This window comes from Rutidosis leptorrhynchoides, chromosome 1, assembly GCF_046630445.1.
Source record: "Rutidosis leptorrhynchoides isolate AG116_Rl617_1_P2 chromosome 1, CSIRO_AGI_Rlap_v1, whole genome shotgun sequence".
In the NCBI taxonomy this organism is placed as follows: Eukaryota; Viridiplantae; Streptophyta; class Magnoliopsida; order Asterales; family Asteraceae; genus Rutidosis; species Rutidosis leptorrhynchoides.
Window position 1 is genome coordinate 336097069 of NC_092333.1, and position 17192 is coordinate 336114260.

The following is a 17192-nucleotide window of genomic DNA, read 5'->3' on the forward strand; positions in this document are numbered from 1 at the left end:
TTGTGAGTAAATAAATAAATATAAAGACTTGTGTAATTAAAATAAATAAACTTGGATAATTAAGGGTTATTAAGCTAAATTAAAGTGCAAGGACTAAAGTGAAAAATCATAAACCCTAACCCTAATAAACCCTAGCCAATTTTTTTAGGGTAAAATTACCCTCATACCCCTCTAAATTTTGGCCCGTGCATCCCTCTTTACCCCTTCTCCAAGTCTAACTTGTTCCCTAAGTAATTCCTTATAAAACCCTAATTCTAGAATAATCCGAACACTCCTATAAATAGGGACCTAGGCTAAACCATTCCATGTACCAAATCACAAACAAAAATCACTCTCAAATCTTCCTCTCCCTCTCTAGATTTCGGCCAAAATCAAAATCCACCACCACTCATCGAAATCCTTCAGGATTTCCAAGTAATCTTCAAGTGTTCTTCGCGTTCTTCATGTTCTTCAATAATCTTCAAGGTGTTCTTCAAGATATTCAAGGCTTTGATCTTCTATAATCATCAAGTTCTTCTTTTCTTTGTTAATCTTCTTGGATCATCAAAGGTATAACATAAACCCTAAACTATTTTCATAAACTTTGATCTTTGTTAATTCGTATGCATATTATAAACATGTTATACACAAGTAATTACATAAACACCTAGATCTATACATGTAAAAAAAAATATAAATATATACATATGTATGTATAATGTCGACTAGCAAAAAAAAGGGGAAACTTTGATCTTAAAAACCCTAGATACAATTAGGAGATTTGTTAGTGGTTAATTAAGGAAACAAAATACCTATATATACATATACATATATATCGACACATATACATATATACATGCAAAAAATAAATTTTATATATATATATATATATATATATATATATATATATATATATATATATATATATATATATATATATATGATGTCGTGTATATATATATATATATATATATGATGTCGTGTATATATATATATATATATATATATATATATATACACTAAAACCCTAAACCCTAATTTGAATTATACTACTTTAATCAAAACCCTAGTTTTATTAAAAACCTAATTAATTATTAAACCCTAATTCATTAAACCTAACCCTAATTAATTAATACCACTTTAATTATTAAACCCTAATCATTACTACATTAAATAAAACCCTAATTTACTAAACCCTAATTTATGAAACCCTAGGACATTAATTACTAAACCCTAGTTAGTTAAATACTACTTTAAATAACTAACTTTAATTAATGAAACCCTAATACTACTTATACTATTAAATAACATGTATACACTATTACTATAATTAGCACCTATAACCTACTACTTATATTATAACACTTAAGAACGTTTTGGGATATGTGTTAGAGATGTATAGATCTTCGAACTTTCTTGACGAATGGTTTCTACTAGACTCTAGGCAGAGGGTTTGGATTTCCGATTTAAAGGGTCCTATGGCTCAAGCCCCTAGATCTGAAATGGCCATTCGAAGGGAAATGGGTGATTGGAAGCTTATCTAATAGGACAAGTATCCTAAAATGGAAAACACTCTTTAAGTAGAAACTTTCTAAGTATAGAAACCTACTAAAATAGGGAACCTACTAAAAATAGGAAACTTACTAGGAATAGAAACTTAATGAAACGAACTATACATAAACACGTACTTAAACTCAAACATGGGCAAAACGCTTAACTACTCTTAAATGTCATAGGTTGACTTTTCCTGCTCACTCATTCAACTCTCTATTCTGAGGAATAACTCTCTCTCTCTCTCTCTCTCTCTCTCTCTCTACTTACTAAGGTGAATTCATAGCCCCTCTTTACTGCTAGCAAACTTAGTTACTTTACTTGGGGTGAGACACATGCTGTTTTTACTCTTTTACACTTTAGACACAAGTACCAAACTGTTAAACTATGATATACCTGGCTATGTCCGACTAAGTCCCTACAGTGATATTTTTAATTGCTGCTGCATGCTTAATTATTGGGGGTTGGCCTATCGGGAGTAACGTCCCCGATACATTTGACTAAGTCTTTGTATTACTTGATAATGAAATTAAAACCGACAAGGACAGACACAACTTGTCATGGGGCAAACTTAAACGTTTAGTCTAAATATCACGCTTTAGCATAACTTTAGATCCTGCGGGAGATCAACTTTACAAACTAAATCTTGTGGTCTAAAACTACGGTCAAACTTTTGTTAAACCTATGAACTTCACTCAACCTTTTTGGTTGACACTTTAGCATGTTTTATCTCAGGTGCTGTTTGATTCAAGCTTACTTATCTACTGCTTATGTAATGCTACTTGGACATAGGATCAAGAGATTATCGCATATTTTACTATTGCATTTAAACATTTACTTCATTGTAACGACCCAACCAAAACCGTTATTGACGGCGTCGTTAACTTAGGTCCCGTTGCGTGGTCGTAGTCCCTATATGAGACTCGTTTGACCAAAATTATGTCGCGTTCATTTGAAAGGTACAAAGTTTAGTTTAACAAACGGATCGACAATAAGTTTAAGTTTACAAAGTTATAAAGTATGAATGAAATAACTTGCGACATAATTAGTTTGAAACCACAGTTGCTATAAATAGCGTAAGTAAGTAGACAGAAGTTTGAATCCAAAAATGCTATCCCTAGCGTATGCATGCATGGTAGACTCCAATCAAGTAATCAAAGAGTGCGGAAGCGTGTAACAAATAGCCATGTGAAAACCTGAGAAAACATAGAAGAATCTGTCAACGCAAAAACGTTGGTGAAATCATAGGTTTAGTAAGTATTAAACGTTGTTTTTGAACCACAAGATTTAGTATTCCCATAACGTTGATTATCATAATCGTTTGCATTCCAAAAGTATTGTTCGCGAGCACCCAATTATCAAGACTTAACGTTTCCTTCCATAGAACCCCATCACAATAGTGTTAGAACATACACTGTTTCTCGAAAATATATTTCATCCGTAGACGGTAGCGAACCGTCCGTAATGAGGGTTTGTCAAACCCGTATGGCCACACAATATAAGTTCTCGCTTACACCCTGCAAGTGTAACTAATGATAATCGAATTGAGGATTTTTGTTCTAACTCGCTGTGGAATGTTTGTTTTCCTTGTACTTGTGTTCAAAGTATAAAAGTAAGTAGTACAAAATGTAACAAAGTATATGTTTCTCAGCCCACAATTTAAAAGTATAAAAAGTTGTTGAAAAGGTGGGACTATGATCTCACCTCGAGTGCACGAGTATAAAAGTACTTCACAAGTAAACGTGTGCATGATAGTTGCTTAGCCTTGACCTAAACAAGTAAGTTGTATCAATTAACCGGTTACGACACAAGGTCGGGCGAAATGTGTTCAATTAGTCCTATGGCTCGTTACGACTCGATTAAATATAGCATGTGAATCACGTTGCCAAGTTTCATGCGAGAATCAAGTATAAAAGCATGTTAGAACGATTGCATAAAAGTTTGGTTAAGTTTGACTAAAAGTCAAACTTGGTCAAAGTCAACGAAAAGTCAACGCGTTCGAGTCGGGTCCCGAACTATTTTTCTATGCTAAATATTCATATACAAGTATATTAAAACAAGTTTCATGTGAATCGGAGGTCGGTAGCTAGTCAAACATTTAGCGTGAAATGCGCCAAACAAAGCAGAATCTGGCCAGACCCATTTGCGCGCCGCGCGGGGTGAGGTGCGCGCCGCGCACCATGCTGTTCAGCTATTTTCTGCAGTTTTCAACTTATGCACGAATCCAACTTCAAATACCCATAAATCCTAAACCGTAAACATCCAAAACAAGTATCTTATATCGTTGGAAAGGTATTTTGACAAGGAATACAACTAACCACTTTTCATCAAGCAAAAACATCATTTACAATAACCGAAAACTCGTCAATTGATCAAGAAAGGTTTATTTTCAAAGTTTCAAGTTCGTAAAACGTATTTTATGATTCGGGAATCCAATTCACACATATGATATGCCGTTTTGAAGGTAATGAAGCATACATTACTACTAAACACTAACAATTAACATTTCATGGCATTCAAGCATCAAAAGTTCATGTCAAGAACTATCAAACCCTAGTCAAACATCACAAAATCATTAATCGGGTTTTTGAAGTTTTCTTAATCAACCTACACATCAAAATGTGGCTAATGATACTAGTAACACAATTAAAACATGCACTTTAACAATCTAACAACATTAACTCATCCAAAATCAAGGATTAAGCAAACCCATTTCAAAAACTCAAACTAGTTACTCCAAACCACAAATCGAGCAAACAAAACATATATTCATGTTACACACGAGCCATAGACACTAACTAACACAATTTCAAGTATATAAAACGAATTTAGAGAAATCTAGAGTTTTAGAAATGTTACCCAAACGAGATGAAGTTGGTATCAAATTGTAGAGGATGAAGAGAGGATTCCAAATATGTAATTTGTTTTGTTGTAAGCCTCCTAGATCGAATTTAGATGATGAATGATTGAATTGGGTGTTTGTGTGTGTGTTCTTGCTAGAGAGAAAGAGAGAGAGATGGAGGTGATTGAATGGTGGTGATTGGGGTGGACTAGTTGACCTAGTCAACTAGTTTGCCCCGTGTCAATTTTAGTCCCTCGAGTTTAGAAGCGGGTGCGGGATTTAACCGATCGAATATTTTTAAAACGCTCGAGTAAACGGGTGATGTCAAAATTAAATAGCGGGAATATAATGAACGTTACTCACGGAAACTATTAATTTAAATACGAAAGATTATGTTTTAAAAAAAAAGACGGTGTTAAAATTAAATTTAACGGAAAAACGCGGGATGTTACATTATCCACGCCTCAAAAGAAATTTCGTCCCGAAATTTAGTTGGAAGTAGTAGTTGTTGAATCTTCCTCGAGATCTTGCGTTGCCAATTCTACGAGTGAGGGAGAAGTACGTCCTAGGGTATTTCAACGAATTTTGACGGTCGGGATCATATGTTGTTTTAAGGTTTGGCTTCACGATTTATGGTTTCAACCGGTCCTCCTAGGAAGTGAGGGTTATCGTCGATAGTGAGTTCATCAAAGGAGATAACAAGTTCTCGTTTCGCAAAACACGTCTTTGAGTTGATACATCGAATGTAGGATAAACGGAGACCCAAAATGAGTCGGAAAAGTCTAACGGCTAGCGACGGGTCCAAAACACCCCAAGAATTTAAAGGATCAAAATATCGCGGATTTAGCTTCCTACGTTTTCCCGAAACGGATTGCACCTTTCCAAGGTGGGTCTCTTAACGTGACGCGGTTTCCCACGTGGAATTTGAAATGTTTACGTCTAACATCGGCGTAGCTCTTGGTGATTACGAGTCGCGTAGGGTTTTACCTGAATATGAATAAATTTTCTCGGTTGCTCATGAATAACCTCGGCCCCGGTGAATTGATCATTGTTTACTTGGTTCGACAAAGGAGAATGACGTTTCCGGTCACATGTGGTTTCAAAAGGAGTGACGTTAAAACTCGAATGAAAATCATTGTAGTACGAGGATTCGGTTAAAGGAAAATAATTTTCTCAAGTAATTTGAAGTTGGTAATAAAAACTTGTATTATGGTTTCCAAGGTTTAAATCGCATGTTTGTTCGGTCCGTCGGGTTGTGGATGGTACGCGGTACTCATGTCTAAACGCGGTCCCGAGGCTTTTTGTAAGGTACTCCAAAATCTAGAAGTGAAACGAGGATCTCGATCCGAAACGGGGTACATTTCTCTAAGGCATATTGAACAAGTTTGCTAGAAATTGAAAACGTTAGCTAGGACAAGTTTCTCAAGAAAATTCGCGTCGCGGAAGATTTATCAGTTTCCAAAAACGTTCGTCGGGGCAAGTTCTTATCGGGTTTTGAAAACGATTGTTAGGACTATCCACCCTCGCGGCGAATACTTGTATGACGTGAAGAGTCGCTCTCCATTGAGAATTTAGAATAAGGACCTCCTGAACCGGAAGTACGAGGGTGATGCAAGAGAAGTTTCCGCCCCGATGTGAGCATAACGAGTAAATTGTAGTTAGTCAATAAGACTGCGCGAGGACGAGCTAGTATACCCGTGTGACATACGGTTGAAGTCGAATGGAATCGGTAATTCATTCGGAAGCATAAATATAATTTGACAATAATTGAAGGTGTGTCCCCGGTATGGTTGTTATAAATATTCTCGGAGTTTTCGGATGTCCAAACCTGAAAAGATGAAGTCATGTACATGGCACATGGTGGTGTTTAGGTTGATCGAGTCTAACCACCATCACGCGTCACTAGAACTTTGGTATGTCTTACCGTAATATAACCACGTTGATCGAGTGTCGTTATATTACGCTAACTCATACCTCCATTCCCACATCACTCTATAGATTCAAGTTCGTGTAATCGTGAAGTTTAAAATAAACAAAGTGTAACGACGTCTCTAACGTGACTCGTATTGAATCGAAAGAATTAGTGCAACTATAAAGAAGCGTTCCCCGAGGGAAGTGTATAAATGATTGTTCACGTCAATGTGGTTCGAGTCAGACAATGAGGTATTCAGGTATGAAAAGAGTAACGAGTCATGATAACGAGTAGCACGCAACCGTAGTGATAAATGTTGATGACGATACTCACCTAGAGTAGTGATGGTAGTAACACCAAAAAGTAGATAGTAAGAAACACCAGTGGAAAACCGATAGTAAGTTGAAACGGTGGCAAATAACAATCCGGGAGACAGAGTTCCCGAACAAGTGTGACTAATGAAGTCGTCATCATCCATACGTGTATGAATCATGAATTTACGTGTGTTACCAAAAAGTGGTGGAATACGAGTTCGTATGATGAAGGTTGGGTACCATTAAAAAGTTTGCCTAAGAATGATTCAAGTATAATGCACAAGTAGTCAAGTAAGTGCTATCTATAGCAAATGTATGTCAGAATGCAAATGCTAACTATCCGGTTGTAGTCTAGACTCACTAATGCGTCCTAACGACTCTGTTAGGCACACTAATGCACGTCCTAGTTCCCTACAACCAACGCTCTGATACCACTTGTAACGACCCGACCAAAACCGTTATTGACGGCGTCGTTAACTTAGGTCCCGTTGCGTGGTCGTAGTCTCTATATGAGACTCGTTTGACCAAAATTATGTCGCGTTCATTTGAAAGGTACAAAGTTTAGTTTAACAAACGGATCGACAATAAGTTTAAGTTTACAAAGTTATAAAGTATGAATGAAATAACTTGTGACATAATTAGTTTGAAACCACAGTTGCTATAAATAGCGTAAGTAAGTAGACAGAAGTTTGAATCCAAAAATGCTATCCCTAGCGTATGCATGCATGGTAGACTCCAATCAAGTAATCAAAGAGTGCGGAAGCGTGTAACAAATAGCCATGTGAAAACCTGAGAAAACATAGAAGAATCTGTCAACGCAAAAACGTTGGTGAAATCATAGGTTTAGTAAGTATTAAACGTTGTTTTTGAACCACAAGATTTAGTATTCCCATAACGTTGATTATCATAATCGTTTGCATTCCAAAAGTATTGTTCGCGAGCACCCAATTATCAAGACTTAACGTTTCCTTCCATAGAACCCCATCACAATAGTGTTAGAACATACACTGTTTCTCGAAAATATATTTCATCCGTAGACGGTAGCGAACCGTCCGTAATGAGGGTTTGTTAAACCCGTATGGCCACACAATATAAGTTCTCGCTTACACCCTGCAAGTGTAACTAATGATAATCGAATTGAGGATTTTTGTTCTAACTCGCTGTGGAATGTTTGTTTTCCTTGTACTTGTGTTCAAAGTATAAAAGTAAGTAGTACAAAATGTAACAAAGTATATGTTTCTCAGCCCACAATTTAAAAGTATAAAAAGTTGTTGAAAAGGTGGGACTATGATCTCACCTCGAGTGCACGAGTATAAAAGTACTTCACAAGTAAACGTGTGCATGATAGTTGCTTAGCCTTGACCTAAACAAGTAAGTTGTATCAATTAACCGGTTACGACACAAGGTCGGGCGAAATGTGTTCAATTAGTCCTATGGCTCGTTACGACTCGATTAAATATAGCATGTGAATCACGTTGCCAAGTTTCATGCGAGAATCAAGTATAAAAGCATGTTAGAACGATTGCATAAAAGTTTGGTTAAGTTTGACTAAAAGTCAAACTTGGTCAAAGTCAACGAAAAGTCAACGCGTTCGGGTCGGGTCCCGAACTATTTTTCTATGCTAAATATTCATATACAAGTATATTAAAACAAGTTTCATGTGAATCGGAGGTCGGTAGCTAGTCAAACATTTCGCGTGAAATGCGCCAAACAAAGCAGAATCTGGCCAGACCCATTTGCGCGCCGCGCGGGGTGAGGTGCGCGCCGCGCACCATGCTGTTCAGCTATTTTCTGCAGTTTTCAACTTATGCACGAATCCAACTTCAAATACCCATAAATCCTAAACCGTAAACATCCAAAACAAGTATCTTATATCGTTGGAAAGGTATTTTGACAAGGAATACAACTAACCACTTTTCATCAAGCAAAAACATCATTTACAATAACCGAAAACTCGTCAATTGATCAAGAAAGGTTTATTTTCAAAGTTTCAAGTTCGTAAAACGTATTTTATGATTCGGGAATCCAATTCACACATATGATATGCCGTTTTGAAGGTAATGAAGCATACATTACTACTAAACACTAACAATTAACATTTCATGGCATTCAAGCATCAAAAGTTCATGTCAAGAACTATCAAACCCTAGTCAAACATCACAAAATCATTAATCGGGTTTTTGAAGTTTTCTTAATCAACCTACACATCAAAATGTGGCTAATGATACTAGTAACACAATTAAAACATGCACTTTAACAATCTAACAACATTAACTCATCCAAAATCAAGGATTAAGCAAACCCATTTCAAAAACTCAAACTAGTTACTCCAAACCACAAATCGAGCAAACAAAACATATATTCATGTTACACACGAGCCATAGACACTAACTAACACAATTTCAAGTATATAAAACGAATTTAGAGAAATCTAGAGTTTTAGAAATGTTACCCAAATGAGATGAAGTTGGTATCAAATTGTAGAGGATGAAGAGAGGATTCCAAATATGTAATTTGTTTTGTTGTAAGCCTCCTAGATCGAATTTAGATGATGAATGATTGAATTGGGTGTTTGTGTGTGTGTTCTTGCTAGAGAGAAAGAGAGAGAGATGGAGGTGATTGAATGGTGGTGATTGGGGTGGACTAGTTGACCTAGTCAACTAGTTTGCCCCGTGTCAATTTTAGTCCCTCGAGTTTAGAAGCGGGTGCGGGATTTAACCGATCGAATATTTTTAAAATGCTCGAGTAAACGGGTGATGTCAAAATTAAATAGCGGGAATATAATGAACGTTACTCACGGAAACTATTAATTTAAATACGAAAGATTATGTTTTAAAAAAAAAGACGGTGTTAAAATTAAATTTAACGGAAAAACGCGGGATGTTACAATTCCTTTGTAACGACATTTCATTTTCCACTGCGTACTCATTAAAGTTAATTTTCTCATTTAGTATTGTTCTCGTTATTATAATATGTTAGTATATTTTGGTATTAAGTCACATTTCTCCCAGGCCCTAACTAGGGGTGTGATAATAATGTTGGAAGGAGAGACTTCCACTATAAAAATTTCAAGGATGCTCAACCTCCCACCTTTGATGGTGAACGAGACCTACTCAAGAGAGCTCATTGGGTCTCCGATATGGAGGGGGCTTTCCGTACTAGTGAATGCCCTCTCGATAAGAAGACAAGGTACGGATGTAGTATGTTAAGGGGTGATGCCAAGCTGTGGTGGAACGTGAAAATCCGACTTTATGGTGAAGAACAAAGTATGAGTTTGACATGAGATGAGTTCAAGGCGGAATTTTTCAAAGAGTACTGAACTTCGGCCAATCTTTCGAGGCTTAAGGACGAGTTGCGTTTTTAAAGCAAGGGTCAATGGATTTGAACACTTGATAAGGCTAAAAAGGAACATATATTTCATAGCAAAATCCCCCAAGAAAGACAAGATTTTAGTTGCAATTGTTCCATTTTCAAGTAATATTCGTTTATTTTAAATAAGTGCGAAGACAAAAGGCGAAAACGACGAATTGAAGACACAAAGGTCCAAAAAGCTCAAAAGTACAAGATACAATCAAAAAGGTTCAAATTATTGATGAGGAACGTCTAAAAATGACAAGAGTACAAGTTACAAAATGCAAAGTACAAAATATAAAATTGTACGCAAGGACGTTCGAAAATCCGGAACCGGGACCAGAGTCAACTCTCAACGCTCGACGCAACGGTGTAAAAATTACGAGTCAACTATGCACAAGAATAAAATATAATATTTAAATAATTCATAATAAGAATAATATTAAATAATAAAAAGTTGTTAATTGAGCATAGTTCAGGGGTCATAAGTGAAAATATAATTTCTAAATTCGCCTATAAAAGGCTTTGTAATCGTAATGTAAAAACACACCTTTTTCTATCTTTTTCTTATTTATCAATATCAATTATCAATATCTATATTCTATATCTCTATCATAATGTTAACTTAATAAGATATAACAATAATCTTAATTTTAATTTTAAATTATGATAATAATAAGATTTATGATAGAGATCGTTTGAGTGTGTAAGTCGAAATTCTGTCCGTGTAACGCTACGCTATTTTTAATCATTGTAAGTTATGTTCAACCTTTTTACATTAATGTATCGTAACTAAGTTATTATTATGCTTATTTGAGCCGAAGTAATCGTGATGTTGGGCTAAAATATTAAGAAGGGGTTATTGAACTTTGGACCATAATTAAGGTTTGGGCAAAAGACCGACACTTGTGGAAATTGAACTATTGACTATTAATAGATGGGGGGTATTGTCTAATTGAGTGACAACTCATTGGAGTCTGTCGAACCTATCTTCAAATTAATTAACCTAATAATTAATAATGATTATGGTTGTCCTATTTAGTGATGTTCATATGGAATCTGTTATAATCATTTAATTAATCAATTGGGTTGGGTAATTGATTATTCATTCTGATCAAGTGGATGAATTAATATTCATAAACTAATTAAAACAGGGGTGGATTACATACAGTGATAACTGGTGTAATTGTTGACAGAAGTGATAACTGCGTCACAGTTTAAATCCTTAATCAGTTGGAATATTTGACTTCGGGTATAAGGGTAATTTGACGAGGATACTCGCACTTTATTTTTATGACCGATGGACTATTATGGACAAAAACCAGATAGACGTATCAAATAAACCAGGACAAAGGACAATTAACCCATGGTAATAAATTAAAATCAACACGTCAAACATCATGATTACGGAAGTTTAAATAAGCATAATTCTTTTATTATATTTCTCATCGTATCTTTATTTACTGTCATTTTATTACTCGCAATTTTATTTACTGTCATTTTATTTATTGTCATTATTTTACGCACTTTAATTATCGTCATTTATCTTTACGCTTAAAATATAGAATCGACAAACCGGTCATTAAACGGTAAAACCCCCCTTTTATAATAATATTACTACTTATATAATTATATATATTTTGTATAAATATAGTTAAAAATATAGTAAGTATCACCAGCTCCCTGTGGAACGAACCCGACTTACTAAAAACTACACTACTCTACGATTAGGTACACTGCCTATAGTGTTGTAGCAAGGTTTAGGTATATCCCATCCGTAAATTAATAAAACTTGTGTCATATTTTGTAGTATTTTGTATTAAAAATAATACTATTTCGTACCCTCACGCTACATCATCAAGTTTTTGGCGCCGCTGCCGGGGAGCGCTAAAACGCTATATTTTTAATTATAATAATATTGAAATAAAATATAATAATATAATAATATTGAAATAGAATATAATAATATAATAATATTGAAATAGAATATAATAATATAATAATATTTTAGAATATATTTTGAATCGTAAAAGTTTTAAAAAGTCGTATTTATTAAATACTTCAGGGGTATATTATGTAAATTGTAATTAATAATTTCTATCATGTCGCTTTCATGTGAATAGTAAATTAATTAATTTCTTTTCATTTACTATTCATGAATAGTAAATAAATTAAAAAAAAAGTTTTGAAAAAAAAATAATAATTATAAAAAAAAGTATTAATTTGTAAAAAAAAATCATTTTTTTTAAAAAAAAAAAAAAAAAATTGTAAAAAAAAAAAACGTTTTTTTTTTTAGAAAAAAAAATTCGTTTTTAAAAAAAAAAAACGTAAAAAAAAAAAAAATTATTAAAAAAAAATATATATTTTTTAAGATTTTGTCTATAAAAAAAAATTGTTTTTTTTTTTAGTTTTATTACCTTTAGATTTTTAGACTATAGTCGCAACTTTTAGTATTAAGTTTAGTTTTGCCATAGTTATTTTTACTTCTAGAATTTTTAGGCTTTGCCGTAAAATCCCTTAAGTGCTTATTCCTTAGATTAAGTTTTAGGTGCTTTAGAATTTTACGACGCCGTATTTCGCACTACTTTCTTATTTTTATTTTTCGACGCCTATTTTTCGACCTTTTTATTTTTCGACCTTTTTCGACGCGCAATCTTTTTCTTTCTTATTTCTCGCCATTCTAGTTTTTAGGACTTAGATTTTTTTCTACTTCTTCTCTAAATTTCTTAAAATTACGAAAATTTATTTTAAGTGGTTAAATTGATAGACATCAAAATTTTCTGCTTCGTAGTAATAGTTGGATTTGTACGTGGACCGGGTTATTGGAGCCAAACAGTACTCAATTATATTGAGACCAAACGAATCCTGCCCCTCTGCTGCATCTTTTGGCTATTCGAAACGTGGGCAAAATCAGAAAAGTCTATTGATTGGACAACTTATATAAGTTTTTCTTATTTTTATAACTAATAGGATATTCTGTGAATGCACCGAGCAAAACGTTCACCACCTTTCATACGTTCACCACCTGTAACTCGATCAAGACATCTAGCAAATATTGTCGCCGTTGATTTTTCTTTAGAATCGTCATCTAGTCGAACAAGAACTCCAACTCAAATTTCCGATAATCCATCTTTTGAACCCGACTTCACAATTAAGAACCCGGAGCATATTCAAGGACAATTCCAAGATCCTGAACCACTAATTATTCCTCCTGAGCCACAAACCATTAAATCAGAATCCTCTAGTGATTCGTATTCAACAAATTCAATTATGGAAGTAACGGAACCTCTAAGTATGGAAGATCGAATGAGAGCCACACGCACGGGCCAAGGTCACGCCATTATTAAGCCAGAAGTTAATGCGCCAGATTATGAAATCAAAGGACAAATTCTACACATGGTAACTAACCAATGCCAATTCAGTGGTGCACCGAATGAAGATCCTAACGAACACCTTCGTACGTTTAAAAGAATTTGTACACTATTCAAAATCCGAGAAGTGGAAGATGAGCAGATCTATCTCATGTTGTTTCCCTGGACTTTAAAGGGAGAAGCCAAAGATTGGTTAGAATCGTTACCTGAAGGGGCGATTGACACATGGGATGTTTTAGTTGAAAAATTTCTTAAACAATTCTTTCCGGCATCCAAAGCCGTGAGACTTCAAGGAGAAATTGTTACGTTCGCGCAAAAGCCAAATGAAACTCTATATGAGGCGTGGACAAGATTTGGAAAGTTGTTGAGAGGATGTCCTCAACACGGTTTAGACACTTATCAAATAGTACAAATATTCTACCAAGGTGTCAACGTTGCTACACGAAAAGACATCGACATAACAGCTGGTGGTTCCATTATGAAGAAAACCGCAACTGAAGCTTACAAAATTATTGATAACACAGCCTCCCACTCTCATGAGTGGCATCAAGAAAAAGATATTTTTCGTTCATCTAAAGCGGCTAGAGCCGATTCTAGCCATGACTTTGATTCCGTTTCCGCAAAAATAGATGCTTTCGAAAGACGAATGGAAAAGATGAATAAAGATATTCACGCAATACGAATCAGTTGTGAGCAATGCGGTGGACCACACTTAATGAAAGACTGTCACATTGAACAAACGATGGAACAACGTGAGAATGTTGTCTACATGAACCAAAGGCTGGAAAATAGTTATCAGAATAATTATCAACCGCCAAGGCCAAACTTCAATCGAAATCAAAACATTCTTTACAATCCAAAAGGACCCGACAATAACTCGTATAACCAACAAGGTCCGAATAACCAACCAACTCAAAACAACACTTTCAATCAACAAAGACCTGGCTTGTATAAACCACCACAACAAACCGACGAGAAGAAGTCAAATCTGGAAGAAGTGGTATTTAAGCTAGTTGAATCTCAAACACAATTTATTGAAACTCAAACCCAAACGAATGAGAGGTTTGAGCAGTCATTTAGAACTCAACAAGCTTCCATTTTGAATCTAGAAAAACAAGTAGGTACTCTTGTTAGATTGATGAGTGAAAGGGAACAAGGAAAGCTACCGAGTAATAATGAAGTAAATCCTCGGAATGAAAATGTTAACATGATATCAACAAATTCTGAAAAACCAATACCAGAAGATGGGAAAGTTTTAGATGTAAGTAACAATGAAGAAGTTACACCACCACCACCACCCGAGTATGTAAAGCCAGTGGTGGCACCATACAGACCACCCATCCCGTTTCCAAGAAAAGGAGTTGAGTATGAGCAAGTAATAGGTAATAAAGTTTGTGATACCTCTGGAAAGAAGAAGAAGAAGAATAAAAAAGTGCAAGAAACAAAAACAGTAGAAGTAAACCCGGTGAAGACAGTTCCACCAAATCCTCCACCTAGGGTAGGTGATCCGGGTGAATTTATTGTTCCTTGTCTACTTAGTGACTGTGTCATGTATAATGCACTAGCAGATTTAGGTTCAAGTGTGAGTGTTATGCCTCTTTCATTATATAAGAGATTAGGTGTAGGTGAGTTAACTCCAACGGATATGAGTGTTCGACTCCTTGATCAAACCATTAAGCACCCAGTTGGAATTGCTGACAACCTACCCGTTCAAGTAGGTAATTTAACCTTTCTAGTCGAATTCATTGTCATTGACATAGAAGAGGACTCAAACGTTCCTCTAATTTTAGGTCGACCATTCTTAGCGTCCACCGGGGCGTTATTTGATGTAAGAAAGGGTAGAATGACACTTAGTAATGATGAGAAATCTATCACCTTTATGATTCGAAAGTCTAAATATCCACAAACCAAAACCGTTGAACCGACAAAAACGATTGGTAAGAACCATGTTGTTTTACCAACTCCAACGATAATGCTTAACAATAATAGAACGCCTAAGTGTGGGGAAAATGAAGTAACACCTAATGATGACTTGATAATAAAGAACCCCATAGTTGATACGAAATTAAATAACCCCGTTATTAACAGTTCAATGAAGAAACTTTTTAAACGGGTTATTGATGCTAAAAGTAAGGGAAACTTTAGGTTATATAACCGGTTAGTATCCAATCTGTCGCCTAAAGAAAAGGCGAAGCTAGTTGAATTTGTGGATATTACAGAAAAAGCTGGTCACTGGCTTAAAGCAAAAGTCACAGATATGCAAGTTGATTATGGTCCAAGAGAAATTGACGATGAAGTTAATCACAATTTCGACACCACATCTACCTAAGTGTGAGGAGATTCAAATATTCTAAAAAGAAAATGCTGTTTGGAGTTAGTTGTTCTGTTCTCGTGTAGTTCCGAGAATGGAATTCGATTGGTCTTTTCCGCTAGCAGACACTAAAGAACTAGTTTTCTCCCCCCATTCTGAATTTTTTTTGTTTTTTAGGTTTTATATGAAATTAATATGTTTTCTTTTTAAGTTTTGTGTGAATTTAAAAACAAAAATTTACTTTATTTCATTAAGTTGAAAAAAAATGATTTCTAAAATTCGTCGTGAGTTGAAGACTAGGCCGTTGAGCCGAAATTACTTTACCCGAGGGCGGGGCGAAAATTTTTTTCATCATTATTTTTAATTTTATTGATTTAAAGTATGCCAAAAAAAAATATATTTGATTTTATAAATTTTTGAACGTGGGGTAATATACCCAACTTTAAAAATATGTATATATGTTCGTATTTTATCATGTAAACAACAGGGTAAAACAACGCACTTTCAAAGACTAACATTAAGTTCAGCAAAAGGTACTGATTTTGACGACAAGATGCAAAACAACAAATGTGATATAATAAATGAAGGAATGAACGATGAGGCGCGCCATCTATCATTCGACGAGCTTTGTAATTACAAACTGGGTATTTTTAATCACTTTTCTACACTAATCACCCTCATGAATTAATAATTATAGTCTGATTTCATGCAAATGAGGGCATTGCATGATCTCAAGTGTGGGGAAGGGTTATAAATTCTCTCGGGTTTATACTTGGCTTATTTTCTAAATATTATGAAAATTTTAAAATTTTTTAACTAAATGAATTCAAAATCATGTTTATACATATTTATGAACGATAAAACTAGGTGTTAATGCCGAAATTATCGTTACCTCGGAAAGGACATAAATTGAGAAACAACCTAAAATGTTTGAATTCATTTAAAATGGAATAAAGGAGAATAAAAAGGCAAAGAAAGAAACTAAGTGTGGGGAGAATGTACCAAGTTATTCAATTAAAAATTATCTATCACATATCTTTGTACAAGATTATTGCAGGTACTTTTGTTTTGGATGATACTAATCAGTTTTACCCGGTTTACTGTAATATATTTGAAAGAAAGATGGATCTACACGATGAATCAATTCCATCATTAAAAGGAAGTAAAGTCTTCCGAAAAAACACGCGCTTCTTGATTTAGGTCATGAAGTTGTCGTCCAGACCAGCTGTAGGTTGACGAAAAACCTAGAAAAGTCATCACTAAAATCAGCAGGAAATCCACGGACCTCAGCATCAAACAGGGTCGCCAAGTGGTCAGATTTATCCTAACCATGAGAAGGATTTATCTCGTACAATGGGGAGGCACCGTGCAAATTAGCTTGATAAGACTAATGAATCAGATCCCCAGAAAGGATAATCTCCTTAAAGATTAAAAATCAGCTTTTAAGACTGATATTACTCAATCCTTGAGATTGACCTTAAAGATTGAGAATTCAAACTCATGGAATTCAATGATATCTAAACTCGAGCTTGAACGAGAAAATATTTTGATCAAAAATACA